Source organism: Aedes albopictus, chromosome 1, assembly GCF_035046485.1.
Source record: "Aedes albopictus strain Foshan chromosome 1, AalbF5, whole genome shotgun sequence".
Classification (NCBI taxonomy): Eukaryota; Metazoa; Arthropoda; class Insecta; order Diptera; family Culicidae; genus Aedes; species Aedes albopictus.
In genome coordinates this window covers 154,202,870-154,215,472 of record NC_085136.1, presented here as the reverse complement: position 1 = coordinate 154,215,472, position 12,603 = coordinate 154,202,870, and positions in this window count along the sequence as shown.

The window sequence follows — 12,603 nt, the reverse complement described above, 5'->3', positions numbered from 1 at the left end:
GGTGGCGCCATCTCTGAGAAAAACAAGCTTTGATTCCTTACTATTGCCGGAGAATCTCCTAAAAGAATACCCGGAGTAACTAGAGGAAGTACTACAAAAAGTCTTAGTGAAACTTTTGTAGCAATGCCTGTAAAAACTCCTAGAGGATGTCTCGAAGGAAACTCTAGGAATTCCAGAAGAACCTTCTAGAGTTCCCGAAGGAACTCCTAGTGGAATTCTTGGTGAAACTGCTGGAAAAATCCGCAAAAGAGTTGCTGGAGAAATTTCATCTCTTCTGGAGATGAACACGACAAAAACGTATTTTTTAGAATCACTAGTACTTTCTGCAATCTTTGGAATCCGTATATTTTTTCTACAGCCATCAGTTATCTTCAGGAACCTCCGGTATTTTGTGAACTCGATTTAATAGCAAGAAATCAAAGCTTGATTCTCTCAGAGATGGCGCCACCACATTAAAAGTAAAATCATTTTTCTTGTATGGACAAATCGCTGGCTTGCACTTGTTCCGCATCGCAGCGATTTGTGCCTTGGGGCAAAAAGTTGCAAATTAGAAACAAAATCATTATACCTACGCGTTTCTTCTGGATTCATTGCAGTAACAGAGAATTGATTACATCACCATACAAATTTCAAGTTTTTTACTTCTTTTTTCCTGACTAGCATTTTCCACCCGTGTTGCGCATGATGTTTCGAGTGGATAGGTGCCAGGCGGCGCCGCTGTATATGTGAAAAACACATGGAACACGAGCGCCATCTATGATTCCGTAGCGCAAACTTTTCTGCTTGCTTACACTGTTATCACGTTTACCGCATTTATCAGAAAAGCGCCACTACCGGCACTTTAGCAAAAGCGCAGCTGCTTACTTCCTATTCAAAGGACAAACTTTTCACTTTCAAAACATCGTTGACGCGACATGCGAAGTTTAGAATTTAAAACAACTACCGGTGGAACTGAGCGTAATTTGATCTATTTTTCGCGTTCCAAATTTTTAGAACTGTTATAAATTTGGACCATAAAAATGAACCATTGCTGAAAACGACCTTACAAATGCTATATTTGCAGATGACTCCAATGAATAGGAAGTAATCAGCTGCGTTTTTGCTAGAGTGCCGGTAGAGGCGCTTTTCTGATAAATGCGGTAAACGTGATAACAGTGTAAACAAGCAGAAAAGTTTGCGCTACGGCATCATAGGTGGCGCTCGTGTTCCACGTGTTTTTCACATATACGGCGGCGCCGCCTGCACCTATCCACTCGGAAACATCATGCGCAGCACGGGTGGAAAATGCCAGTCAGAAAAAAAGAAGTAAACAGCTTGCAATTTGTATGGTGGCGTAATAAATTCTCTATTACTGTAATGAATCCGGAAGAAACGCGTAGGCATAATGATTTTGTTTCTAATTTGCAACTTTTTGCCCCAGGGTACAAATCGCTGCGATGCGGAACAAGTGCAAGCCAGCGATTTGTCCATACAAGAAAAATGATTTTACTTTTAATGTGGTGGCGCCATCTCTGAGAAAAACAACCTTTGATTTCTTACTATTGCTTGAAGTATTGTTATAAAATAAATCAAGAAATAATATAATTTTTCAATATGTTTTTGAGATCGGCGTAAAAAATTAGAGTTCGGCGGCGTAAGCGGCGGCGCGCCTAAAAATAATCGGCGGCGGCGGCGTGAACCAAAAATCGGCGGCGGCGCCGGCGTGGCGGCGCACACCTCTACCCTTGAGGTCTATGCTGTGGGCTAATAATCTCGACAGAACGGAGCATAGGTAATTCCTTGAAGAAGGCGCAATATAGCGATTGAAACATCGGATGGAAACTTAATCCGTTTTTGAGTTATTCCTCCAAAGACTGAAAGCCATATTCTCCAAATGTTAACTAGGCTCAGCGTACCGTAAACCGGGGTCAAATTTATCAGCGGGGTGACATTGATCAATCCGGTACTACATTGTAATTCCATACTGGGTAATTCTCGCTGAGACCGGCCCACTATTTACACCTTGTCTTCAAAAATGTTTAAGGTGCCGATTTTCTGAAAGCCCTCGCCTAAAAAGTAAAAAAAATACATTTGGTTACTCAAATTGATGGACCCCCCGTTAGTTAGAGCCACAACAATTTTTGCAGACCCCTCGATTTTGGTCAAATGGTGGCTCACTAAAACCGTTATAACTCGAAAGTTTCACCGAAAACCACCTCAAAACGAAATGTTGCTGAAAAGAGGAGAGATAGAGCTACTATTTACAATAATAAAAAGTTTTTTTCACCATGAGGGCAACCACCGATTTTCGAAATTTTTGCATCAATTGAAAGCTGGGACATTTATACATAACATATCAAAAAATTAGAGATGTCTTTTTCTTCTTTCAAAAGTTATCGTTTCCGTTTTTGACTGTTTCTCAATGATGCGGGCATTGTTTTTATAACTTTTTTAGTGTTTTGAAAAGCTTAAACCTTCAACTTTCCATTATTGGGTTCAGAATTTTAATTCTTGTTCGTTAACACTGCGAAAAAACGCTGCATTTATGTAAACGGTCGGCACCGGGCCCAGTGCGCAAAAGTGGCAAGATTCACGAAACGGCAGATAATTTTGAAAGAAGAAAAAGACATCTCTAATTTTTTGATATGTTATGTATAAATTGAAGATGGCGGCCAAAATCAATATGGCCGACCCAACTTTTTATTATTGTAAATAGTAGCTCTATCTCTCCTCTTTTCAACAACATTTCGTTTTGAGGTGGTTTTCGGTGAAACTTTCGAGTTATAACGGTTTTAGTGAGCCACCATTTGACCAAAATCGAGGGGTCTGCAAAAATTGTTGTGGCTCTAACTAACGGGGGGTCCATCAATTTGAGTAACCAAATGCATTTTTCTTACTTTTTAGGCGAGGGCTTTCAGAAAATCGGCACCTTAAACATTTTTGAAGACAAGGTGTAAATAGTGGGCCGGTCTCAGCGAGAATTACCCTACTAAGAACTCTTAAGCGTCGTAATGATCCTAAACTTTTTACGTCATCTGATTCGTAGATGTCTAGAGATGAGCGTAGACTTTTAATTTTATAGAAAAAAGTTAGTTTTGCCTTATTTTTTCAAGGAATTTGCCATGTATTTCTCATTTAGCTGAAATCATTGCTACTAAACAATCAATTGCTAATAGGACTTCCCGTGAATTCTCTGTTTTAACATTTTTGTGGAGCCTTGGTTGAAATGTTATGCAGCTAATCAGAACATGAAATAATTATAAAAAGTTCATTTTATGAAGAAATAGTCATTTATTGTGATAGAAATCACTTTTTTTTAATGAAATTGCCTACCTTTAGGCGTTTAAAGGGAAATTTCAAAACTTAATTCTCCATTTAAAGACGCGTTATTCGGTTTTAGAAGAGCAAAATTAAGTGGTGAAGGAAATTTTCCTTTCCAACCGAAGCTTAATTGTGTACTGATCAATTTCGCCCCAAAGTGGCATTTCCAAAATTTTAATATTTGAACTTATTTAACTTAAAGTTTAAATTTGTTGAACAATATTCTGTCACATAGTTCCATGGAGATCCGCTGGGTACTGGTTTTACAGAAATTCTTTTGGCAATATTTGAACAGGCACTGATGTTATCCGCTAAAGTTGTTTTGAAGTGATCAATTTGACCCCGGATTACGGTACCTCAAATTCGCCATAGTTGATTTTCAACCTTTAAAGATACAACTCAACAAGACAAATTTCTTGAACAACAGATCACGTCCACAAAAGATGATTGCAATCATTTGAACTTCACAATTTGCTCAAATTATGATAGAAATAAATCATTTTCCTTAAGTTTTCGGCCTCCTTGCACCCTATTTCGCCATAGTGTACCAAATCCCATAAGGAATTGTTACATTTATGATAAATGTCCCATGTAAATAATGAAAATCCCAATTATAAAATTTGAAAAGTGTAGGAGTTAGGCCCTGCTAAAATTGTTCAAACAAACATTGTGAGCCGCGAACGCCGACCCCACTCCGACAAACGAAGTTTTCCCCAAAACGCAAAAATAATAATGATCGGGTGGCGCCTTCCGCCCGTGGATCCACGATGAGGCCACCGAGGGGGTCTATAGAAGAAAAAAACGACGAGAGCCCGGTCTCTTCTGTGTGTCGTCAAACCGATCGGTCGTGTTAACCATAGAAACAAGTCGATGTAAATGGTGAAACTGTTCCGCGTGTGAAAAGCCCAAGTGTCCCCAAGTGTCCAGTAGGGAACCTGGCCAACCTTACGTGTCCGTTGTGCACCGTGAATAAGGCCGGTGGCCTCGAGAATAAGATTCGGGAACGCGTGTGGCTTGCGGGAAGAAATTCCACTCTAGACCGGTTCGAGGAAGTGTCCCAGTGTCGCGCGTGGGATTGTGGAATAGGCCTAAGTGTCCCGGCGGAATAGAACGGTCAGCTCTGAGAAAAGCTGGACCGAGAATCTCTGGTGAAGAATCCCAATTGGTGAAGATTCCGGGGAAAGTGTTACCAAGGGGTATAGGCCCAAGAAGTGGTGGCCAGTTAAGTGCACGAGTGTAAAACGTGGTTGGCCACGTGTCTATCACTGCTAGGCCAGCGGGGTGAACTAACTCCACTATACGGTACAGCCCATCTTGTGAAATTGTGAAATCCCACGGAACCCCCTTTTTCCCACCATCTGCATCGAAGAACATTCGCGAGCGTGACGAGATTAATAGGGGAAAGTGAGCGTGAGTGGCACGGTGTGGACATCCAGCGGCGGTCAGGAGAGACCCCTCTCCCACCCTAATTACATCTCTCGGCTAGGGAAGCTAGGCGCCCCTGAGTTGAGTCCAAGGTAAGTCGCATGCTCTTATATAAGCTAAAAGCTAACTTACAGAATGCATGTAAATAGTGCGAAGTGGAACCCAAATTAACAAATGTGTCCATAACTGGTACATGGTTCCTATCATTGGCACACGCCGTAATAAATACTAAAAGTAATTTTGGCTCCGTTTCTATATTTTTCCTGTAAAGTATGCAAACTAATCAATATTTTGACATATCGATGACATTCGTTGGTTTTCTTGTTATTTTTGTAGAAATAGTTTCCCTTAGGTAGTGCGATAACTGGTACAGGCACCCTAATCTACAAAAGTTCTCTATGGGCACGAAACAAGGACACTACGTGCAAAGGACCAACGCACCCTTAGAGTTTTCGAACGGAAGGTGTTGCAAAGCATCTACGGCGGAGTGCAGATGGAAGACGGGACTTGGGGAAGACGAATGAACCACGAACTGCATCAGCTGCTGAGAGAACCAACCATCGTCCACACCGCGAAAATCAGAAGGCTACGGTGGACGGGTCACGTCATCAGGATGTCAGATACGAACCCGACAAAAATGGTTCTCGAGAATCATCCGACCGGTAAAAGAAGATGTGGTGCGCAGCGAGCTAGGTGGGTCGATCAAGTGGAGGTCGTTTCATGCACCATTCGCAGAGTGCGGAACTAGAGACACACAGCGATGAGCCGAGCGGAATGGAGACGACTCCTACGTACGGCAGAGGACATTCAGGCCTTAGTCTGACCGGTACGATAAGTATGGAATCTGATATTCACAGCATTTCTGAAGGATTTACCGTACGGTGAAGATCTGATCCGTTGTAGGCCGGCCGTCAAAGAACGTCGCCATCTTCTCACGAACTCATTAGTTTTAGGAGGTAGGCAACAGAAGACGATCTGGGATAGCACTTTGTAGGCTTGAATGCTGCCTTGAATGGTGATGCCGCGGACCTAACAGATACCTCTTCTTTCCACTGCTCTGGTTTTCCACATTGTTTCCCAGATCCTGAATATCAACCGGTGCAGCCAGATGGTCAACTTTTTTGTGCCCATCTTGATGAGCTCAGTTGCGATACCATCCTTATCAGCTCCTTTGTGGGTTTTGATCTGGTGAATGGCATATTTAACTTCCCTCAGCATCGTAGTTGGATCATATCCGTCCTCTGCTGCACTGGCGTAGCCGTTTCCTCCGCTGCCGTAGTCTCTCGTGCCATTCAGGTGCTGATCGAAGTGCTGCTTCCACCTTCCAATCACCTCACGTCCGTCCGTCAAGAGCTGTCGGTCCTTATCCCTCGCAGCACGAAGTCGTTGTGGGGTGCGTTTAGCTTCTGGTACATAGAACTTCCGTGTTCCTTGGGAACGGTACAGCATTTCCATTTCTTCGTACTCCGTTTATTCCAAGCAGCGCATCCTGAAAGAAGCGGGTATGCTGTTTCCGCTTCTGATTGTAGCGTTCCTCGTTCTGTCGGATTCCTTGCAGCCGCATTACCATCCGCGCTGTGTTCTTCTCCACAAAAATGACGTCGATAATGTCAAAGAAATGCCGTCCATCAATCTGAACGTGGTCGATTTGCGATTCCATCTGCTGTGGTGATCTCCAGGTGTAGCCTCCCTGGCTGTGCTTTAAAAAGGTGCTACGGATGGCTATGTTTATGAAGGCGGCGAAATCGACGAGTCGTTGATCGTTTTCGTTCGTCAGCAGGTTCGTTCGTCAGCAGGTGGGCGCTGAACATTCCGATCGTCGGTCTGAATTACCTCTCCTGGCTTACCTGAGGGTTTTGGTCTCCTATCAAAATCGTGATTTCGTGTTTTGGGTAGCTGTTAACATTATGCTGAAGTTGAAGAAACGTCCCTCAATATACACATTTTTTCGTCGATCGGCCATCAACCGATCACGCGCCTCTGCATGTCAGCCATCACGATGAAAGCTGTTTCCAGCTCGCAAGTGTTGCCGCAGCTCTGGTAGATGGTATGATCACCTCCAAACGTTCGCTTCATGGATTTTGTCCAGCACATCTCCTAAAGCACTACGATGCCAAAATCGCGGTCCTTCAATAAATCGGCGAGTATGCGGGTGCTCCCAATGAAGTTGAGAAATTGGCAGTTCTACGTGCCGAGTTCTTTTTGTTCGCTGGGGTCGTTGCCGTTGGTCTCGGTTCGTATTATGCTGTTGCTGATTCTCTGTTACAATGTGTTTTTTATGGCTGGCTCGTAGGGCCGGACACCGTTCCCTACTTTTCGCAGGATTATAGTGCACAGTTGAGCTTAGAGTCCTTCCAAAGACCTTTGGTACACTTAGCCTATTTCGAAGCGGCATTAACCCGGGAGCGGTCGCGTTTTGTACTGAGTGCACGCACCATGAAAAAAGCGCGCTTGTAATACACAGCGTGAGCGTGGTGAGGGTGGTCGAAGACGCGACTGCTCGAGGGTTAACAACCCTCTAAACCTCATTGTATTTGATTCAATTCATTTAGTTTGTTGAACAATTTCAGTGGCCGATTAAAATATCAAAACGGTCGATAAGAATGCAGAACTCCCTCGTTCATTACTTTTCGAAAGCTGAAGTGCGTGCAGCACACTTTTCGCATTTATCGCAGATTGAATAGAGGCGCAATTTAAATGAACACATCGGCGGTGCGGCGTGCTACAAATACTGCTTCTGGTACCTTCCTACAAGTGCATATCATCGCACCGGGATCTATCCGATGTGGGACCACCTTCCCTGATGAAGCTGGTCCTTTTCTGAGCTGAATAGAGACACCGAACCGAAGTCAAACTGAAAGATAGGTAGTCGTTTTAATGAGTGGAGTTTTATTTGATCAAAGCTAATTAAGGGTAACGAGCGAACTGCGACTGACTGCGTTGTCTCTCTTTCTGGCGCGGATGATTTCGCTGTGGGCTTTGTTTGCACGTTTGATGGGCTTGTACGAAGTGGCATCCTGATACCCATCTATATGATTGAAATGGCCTGAAGAGTCTCATATAATGAGGAGCATCATTAAGATCGATTTTCGCTTGGATATGTCAGCCAAATGGTCCAAATGGTCGGGATGATGATTGATAAGCAAAGATATACGTTAGTGTATGTGGGATAATTAATTTTATCAAATGAATAAGAGAATATTGCAGCGTTTGGTAGTAACAGTGTCACACATTTTGAGTTTTTGTTTTTAGTTTTGCCTTATTACACTAACCAAAACCTGGATTAATCCACCTAGTGGTGATAGTGCCTTTCTCGTCGAATATGTACTCATGATCTTTCCGTCGACGTAAGCATCTTAAATCCTGTGAATAATTTATTTATAAAAGCAAAAATCCAAGCCATCATCGAATTACTGATGGCACATATTTCCGGTGTTATGTTCAATGTATAGGCAGAGCTGAAAAATATCAGACCTCTTAGTTGACTGCGTGACCACCTTTACTATTACTGGAATACCATCAATACCAAGACGATAATAACAAGCTTAAATATAATTTATTTCACAACCAAAAATCACTTTACAATCTTCGATAAACTTTTTCCTGCACACTTCAGGCATATATTTTAATATCATTGGATACTAGATTCAAAAAAAATTGACCAAAAAATGAAAGCAAGTGAAATTTTTCGTACTGAATCCAATTCAAATTTGAACCATATCGCACAGCGCGAGGAGCAATCAGTCGGATCAAAATTTTGCGCAGCAAAAGGGGATTGAAAAACTTTGCTCGAGTTTGATGCGATTCTACTGTATATTTACACCTCAGGAATATGAGAAGATGTGATTTGATGAGCCTGCATCTGTTTTGTCAAGATTTTGTTCTCTTACACATATTTATCGCTTGCACTGATTATTTTCACTGTTTTTAGAACTTTCTGTGAGATACCCGGAACCGGTTCCTAGACAAATATGGTCTGAGACTAGTCTCTTGCTAACTGTTCAATAGGTTTTATGAAAAGCCGAAAATTGGTGTGCATGCATGGATTTGATTTATTTCACATTTTGCACAGAAAGAAAATCTGAATATTAAGCAAACCGGAATTACGGATCTCACAGAAAAAAGCTTCGCGTAATCTGAAATCAAGCGTAAAAATATGCGCCTTTTCATACACATACATTTCTCCAGAAATATCAATGAAAATTACACGGTAGCTAAAATTGTCTTTTTCATTATAGTTATATTTTGCTTTGCCTTCCTAAAATTCAGCGAAGGTTGATTGAATTTTACATGACGTGCGTGTGATCAGAGCTGGCGTTGACTTTAGCACCGGAGCGGCAGTCGGCCATATTGGCAAATGTGTGTTTTGGAGTCGTAATCAAGCGCGGAGTGATTTTGTAGTGATTTTCGATTTATTTCCTCAAATTTCATCAATTTGTAAGCAGTTAGATGAAGCAGTGTTTATTTCTGATGATAAGATAGTGATTCGATTGTCTGAGATAGTGCATAAAAAGTGTGCAAGAGCTTCGACGATGCGGATTCCTAGGCAGCAACAGCAGCGGCAGGTTCCAGGACGGGACGATTGTAGTGATTTTTGCAATTTGCATGAAATGAGATAAATAAAGAGGTTATGTACGATTTTAGTTTATTTCTTTAAACGGTGAATAAACTTGCTCCATGATGCTCAGGTTTCGGTGATTTCGGTACTTCCACCTCGGTTCGCTTTCTGATTGATAATTCTCCAGTTGAAAACAAACCACCAAACCAAAAACACTACAAAGGAAATTTACACGATGATTAAAATTTACAGCTGCAATCCAAATTGGACATGTAAATTTTAATGCTAGCAGAATTTTGTGCCAGTGCTGGCATTCCCGTTATGTGCATTAGATCTCGCGTAAATTTACACGGATTTTTGATACTGTGTGGTCATTCTGGTGGAACATACAAAATGGGTTCTACCGGTAGTCTCTTATGTGATCTGAGACTATTTTTTTGTAAACCGTTCATCAGGTTACCGAAAAAGCCGTGGTTTGATATGTCGCATGCATGGGTTTGGCTCTTATATACATTTGACCACTTCCAGCAAGACACCCGGAACCGGTTCCGGAATAAATACTACTGGTTGTCTCAAATATGGTTTGAAACCTTTTTCTTGCTAACCGTTTATCAGGTTATCTAAAGAGCCGCGATTTGATGTGTTGCATGCATGGATTTGGTTCACTATTACATTTGACCACTTCCGGCGGGACATCCGGAACTGGTTCTAGAGCACTATCGGTAGTCTCTGCTGGTTATTTTCCTGCTCACTGTTCACCAGGTTATCGAAAAAGCCGCTATTTGATGTGTCGCATGCATGGGTTTGGTTAAGGGTTTGGTTCACTTTTATATTGAACCACTTCCTGCCGGACATCCGGAACTCGTTCCGGAACACTACCGGTAGTCTCTGCTGTGATCTAAAGCTATTTTCCTGCTTACCGTTCTTCAGGTTATCAAAAAAGCTGCTATCTAATGTGTCGCATGTATGGGTTTGGTTCAATTTTATATTTGGCCACTTCCGGCGGGGCACCCGGAACCGGTTCCGGAACACTACCAGTAGTCTCTGCTGGGTCAAAGGCTATTTTCCTGCTCACTGTTCATCAGGTTATCGAAAAATTTGCTATTTGATGTGTCGCATGCATGGATTTGGTTCACTTTTATATTTGGCCACCTCCGGCGGGACATCCGGAACCGATTCCGGAATACTACTGGTTCAGATATGGTCTGAGAGTATTTTCCTGTTTACCGTTCGTCAGGTTATCGAAAAAGCCGCGGTCTGATATGTCGCATGCAAGGTTTTGTAGCATTTTCATATCTGGCCCCTCCCTGGGGTACCGATCCGGAACACCTAAATGGCCATAACTCCGGAACGGCTGAACCGATCCGAACCATTTTCAATAGGAAACAATGGGACCAGATTCCGCGTCGAATGAACCGTCGGTCATAAAAATCGGTTGAGGTTTACTGCCAAAAAGTGATGTGAGTTTATTTTGTACACACACATACTCACACACACACATACACACACACACACATACATACACACACACAGACATCACCTCAATTCGTCGAGCTGAGTTGATTGGTATATGTGACTCGACCCTCCGGGCCTTCTATCAAAAAGTCATTTTTGGAGTGAACATATAGCCTTTCCAGTACACTTAGTGTACGAGAAAGGCAAAAATCATGTCTGGGCAAATTGTCCAACAATTTTTTTCTGTTAAAAAACCCTAATTAATCCACCTAGCGGTGATGGTGCCTTTCTCGTGCTTTAAAATACCCTTTCAACAAAACTCGAGCGACATGTTGATGACATTGACATAAATACAAAATGAAAACTGCTTGCTAAATCTACTCAATATGGATACATTTTATATTAGCATAACATCCAATATTCAGAAAATATAAGACAACGATCCAAAACTCAAACCAAACAATTGTCATGAAGCCGCAAAATTTTTAAACGTCATTTTAGATTTTCCGGTCATCATTTTATGACTCCGGATATCTACCCCAACTAAACTAACTTGAACATTGAGACACCATCTTGGATGTTCTGGTATTCATTATGGACTCTGCACCGAAAATTACATAAAATAGTCGCCGTATTGAATTTTGGCATGTCGTATATTCTGGTTACCAGTTACCAGTCATACAAAATATGCCCATAATGCAAGAATTAAAAATCGTATTAAATAGGCACTAACTTGAATATGGGCCATTATCTTGGACTTTGGACCGCTATCTTGGATACTCTGGTGGACTCCGGACATATTTCCCATACCAAATACACTTATTTTACATAGTTTTAGAGCTCACAATTCCTTAAATCAGCCACCATCTTCTGTTGACGCGATCAAATTCTTATTTTTTTATTCAACGTTGACCCATCCTGCTATAAATTTACACCTTAGGAATCTGAAATGGTACGATTTGATGAGATCGCTTTAGTTTTGTCTATATTTTGTTCTCATGTATGAGAACTTAGACCTATTCGTCACTGTTGTTCATAGCTAATGTTTATCAGGCCATTAAACAAAGCCACGATTCAATTTTTCACATGAACGTTGGTTATGCAACACAACAGCTAGTCTCTAAGACTATTTTCTTGCTAACCGTTCATTAGATTATCAAAAAATCTGCGATCTGATGTGTCGTATGTATGGGTTTGGTTCATTTTTATATTTGATAAATTCCGGTGGGATAGCCGGATCTGATTCCATGAGTCATGGACCATGACACTACCGGTTGTCCCAATTATGGTCTGAGAATATTTTATTGCTATATATTCACCTTTACCTAATCACCGCGATTTGATATATCGCATGAATGGGTTTGCTTCACTTTTACTTCTAACCACTTTCGAAGCCACAGCTGAACCCGCAACACTACCGGGAATCCACAGAGAACAGACATCCAGGCTAGAACAAATTTCATTCGGAAATTTGTGTAAGGATTTGAATCTTTACTTGAGTAAGGTTGCAAACCAATACACGATGACAACACTAACGCCACCAAACACCATATTGCCACAGTCAGTGGTTAATTGAAACATTTCAAGCGGTGAATTTAATTAGTATGGGAAATTAACCGATTGCAGCGCCACGCTATTGACACTTGTGTTGCCGATTTCAAATGGCCGTTAAATTTCTTACACAGTTTCGGAACTGGACTTGGATGTCTGTTCTCTGGGGAATCTAATGTGGTCTGACCCTATTTTTCCATCAGGTTGTCGATAAGTCGTGACCAGTCTTGTTAGAGATCACAGTCATTTGAACCTTTTCGTCGATATTCGGCCTCCTTTGTCTCCGACATTCGCAACACAAGCAATCAAACCAC